Source organism: Carlito syrichta, unplaced genomic scaffold, assembly GCF_000164805.1.
Source record: "Carlito syrichta isolate Samal-C Ts95f unplaced genomic scaffold, Tarsius_syrichta-2.0.1 Scaffold316657, whole genome shotgun sequence".
Lineage (NCBI taxonomy): Eukaryota > Metazoa > Chordata > Mammalia > Primates > Tarsiidae > Carlito > Carlito syrichta.
This window is the reverse complement of record NW_007260753.1, coordinates 62-3,996: the sequence shown is the minus strand read 5'-3', so window position 1 is coordinate 3,996 and position 3,935 is coordinate 62.

Below are 3,935 nucleotides of genomic sequence, written 5' to 3'. Positions count from 1 at the left end.
TAGCGTACTCAGCCATTAGCACAGTAGCCGCGGAAGACTTCTTAGGTTCTCCGACGTTATTTGCTTCTCTCTAGTTGATTATCGATTCATCATTTGAGGTACCAAGTGCTGTGTGGATCATGTGAGTCCAGGAGTTTGCGGCTGCAGGAGTTTGAGCTGTGATCACGCCACTGCACTGCTGCTTAGACGACAGAGTGAAGGAAAAAGAGAAGCCAAAAAGTGCATGTTGTAACCTCTACGCAACCATCAAAGGAAGAGTAAAAGGTATATAACATCCCAGCAAATAGAGATTAAAAGTACAATTGGAAAACAACATCAGCGGGGCTCGGTGGCTCAGCCTGTAATCCTGTGCCTTTGGGAGGCTGAGGTGAGTGGATTTCCTGAGCCTGAGGGTTCGAGACCGGCCTGGGCAACTTGGTGAGACCTCATCTCTACAATAAATCAAAAATTAGCTGGGTGTGGTACCGCGTGCCTGTAGTTCCAGCTACTCGGAAGGCTGGCACACACCTGTAGCTCCAGCCACTTGGAAGGCTGAGGTGGAAGGATCACCTGAGCCCAGCAGGTCAAGGCTGTGGTGGTCAAGAAGAGCGTGCCACTGCACTCTAGACTGGGCAAAAAAGTGAGACTCTGACTCAAAAGAAAAAAGCTATCTTAGCCCTACTTTATGCAGATATAATGTGTCTATCACTAATTCCATATAGACAGTCCGTCAAATATATGAATATAGCTACTAATTTTTTCCATTTATATATTCCAAGTTCTCTTTTATAGAGATAAAAAAAGTTTTACTCTGTGGCCCAGGTGCGGTGCTGTGATCGTAGCTCACTGTGGCCACAGACTTCTGGGCTCAAGTGATCCTCCTACCTCAACCTCCAAAGTAGGTGGGGCTATTTTCTTTTTTTTTGTAGAGAGGGGATCTTGCTATATTTGCCCTGGTTGGTCTCGGCCTCTTGGGCTCAAGTGATTATCCTGCTTTAGCTCCCAGAGTACTGGGGTTACAGGCGTGAACCTCTGCACAAACCCAAGTTCTTTCTAACCACTGAGTTACCTTTTTAGCCGTTTTTCCATGATTCTCACCACATTCTTCATTATTTATGAAAAAACAGACTCCTTTACAGTTGGCCCATTGATGCAGCTTGTTTAATTATTTTGGAGTTCAGCTTCAGTTATTCATCATATTGACGCTTCCTGCAGTTTCATATCATTGGGAAATGATACAAAGAGTGTACTTCTGTACTTTTATTTTATTCACTGATAAAAATATTGAGTAGAACGTATCTGATGCTATGCTTCCAAGCAGGCATTGAGGAACTTATTCTAAATTGACCTTGATCCGTTCATCAGCATTCTGAAGGTGCGCAGACGTGAACATTCGTAAATCTGCCTGCGTGGTCACCTCACGTTTCTCCAACTTGTCCAAAGACAGCAGAGAGGCTTTGTTAGATGTCTTGTTAAATTCAGATACCCTAGGTCTATTTCAAAAACTAGACCTACTACCAATCTCAGTAGCACTGGCAAATCTCATTTCCATTTGATTAAGGGAACAGAGAGGCAACCATAAATATTATGGAAGCTTGTAGACGTAGGGTCGAAAAAGGATGATAATCCTGCTGCTCCTCCACCTACAAGCACTGAAACCTTTTCAAACAAGATACCACATTGAGATGCACAGGATCCTTAAAGAGAAAGACCGTGGAGAGACTCTGGCTGACTCCAAGCATGGATAGTAGGTACAACTAGTAACAGACAGTATAGCCAGGGGCCATCGTCAAGCTAGACGACACTCCAGACAGTTACAAAAAGGCTCATCTGAGGCTCAGAGGGCACTGATCTCAGAGAATGGAGAGGATGATGCTCCCAGAGGCATTTGACTAATAAGAACACCAGAGCTCTGAGGTCCTTCTTAGTGAATTGAAATCACGACAATAAACTTCTTTCCTACGGCATCAGTATGAGTTAGGATGTGTCTGCTGCACGTAACAAAAACCCCATCTCAAGCTGGTTTAAACAATCAAGAAGTCCATTATTCCACCAAATCAAACTCCAAGAGGCAGAGCTGGCTTTGAGGTTGGTGAATTCAGTCGCACATCTCTGCCATCAGCCACCAGGAATTTGTTTTCCTCTCTCTACCTCTGGAAAGAAATAGCATTACTGAAATTGACTAAGACATTTTCTGGGGTTCACTGAATGTTGTTGAGTCAACCAAAGTCCATTACTGGGCTTCTGAATCTCAGATGAGTAGAACTCCTAGTTCTGAGCCAGAGTTTCTGTCCCAACTTTTCAGATAGAGCCACTAAGTGAAACAGATTGAACACTGGCTGACGTAAGACTAAGAATCCACCAAGAGAATGTAACTTTGCCCCCAGCCACAGATCTCTGCACAATCATATGGATCTGCTCCAACACAAATGGTAACATAGTTCTTGAATTCTAAACAGAGGCCTGGGGTGCAGGTGGGATGGCAGATAGGACATCTGAAAAAGGAATTTTTCTTTTCTTTTTTTAATTTTTAAATTTTATTTTAAAGGTGTGGGGTACAATTCCAGATTAGGTATACCAGTGGCCATCGTACAGGTAAAGTTTGGGCCTCCTTTTGGTCCCCACTTTGCCTAGTTTGAGATCAGGTACCCTTATTGATGTTATGCACCATCCCCCACCCCTGGCAGTTTCCCACCACTGCCAATCCCTTTCTTATAGTATTATGGTAAATCTTCAGGGTCCACAAATGAGTGAGAACATGTGGTTCTTTTGGAAGCGTGCGGCAGGAAATCTATCAGAGGGGAAGGACACCCAGGTGCTTTCTAGTTGGAAATCAACTTAGACTAACTTTAACAAATAGCAAAACACAAACTAATGATTGTATATTTCATTGGCCGCTCAATATTGGATTTAATGAAGAGACGTTGGAACTAATGAATAAACTAAGGAATGGAACATTGTTTTCATTAATTTATGCTACTCTTACTTTTGGTCATGAATATATAAGAGCTAGCTATATAAAATAGGCAATAATATTTTTCTTTATTTATTAGTTTGAGGTGTTTTCAAAAACACGGAAATATTTTGACAACCTAACTTATCATTTATGTTACATTTTACAATAAATGTTAGAGGGAAACTATTAATTACTGAAAAGTGAACATTGATTTTACCATGGAATGGTTTCGGTGTTTTTTTTTTCTTGTTAAAAAACATACTTTTCTTCTTTTTTTAAATTTTAAAGATGTGGGGTACAACTCAGGGTTAGATAAACAAATGTTCATCAAGTAGATACCCTTGTTGATGAGGTGTGCCCCTCAGTGTTCTTAGACATGTACATTTGTCTTGGTCGTGTAGATTGCTCTTTCAAAGAGGGTTGAAAAGAAGAGAATTACATTTCAATAATAAGATGAGTGTGTAACTTGTTGAGTTCAAGGATAAAAATTGCCTCCAGTTGAAACAATTACCATTCAGGCCACATATTTTCTGTCTAGTCTCCTTACCTTTGGATAGTATATCAATTCCTAAGAAATAGGCAGGAAGGATACTAGATTTACATGGAAATATTGGTACTTATTTCAAATTTAGCTGTCCAGTGCAGGAAAGTGAGCTCAGGAGTTGACAAAATGTATTTGAGTAATGGAATCTTGAGGTTAGACAAGACCAGATATTTGACGTTTGCATTGTAGCCTATAAATAATTGCAAATTTATATCTTGCAAATTAATATTGTAATGCAAAGATCTCAAAGAAACTTTAAGACTGCAACTGAAATTCCAGGCGTGAGTACCACACCCATATTATTGTTTTTCATTTTATTGTAGAGACGAGGTCTTACCATGTGGCCTCGGCTGGTCTCAAACCCACGGGCTCAGGCAATCCTCTCACTCAGCTTCCCAGAGTGCTGGGATTACAGGCTTCAGCCACCATGCCCGGCAATTTTTTCTTAAATTTAGT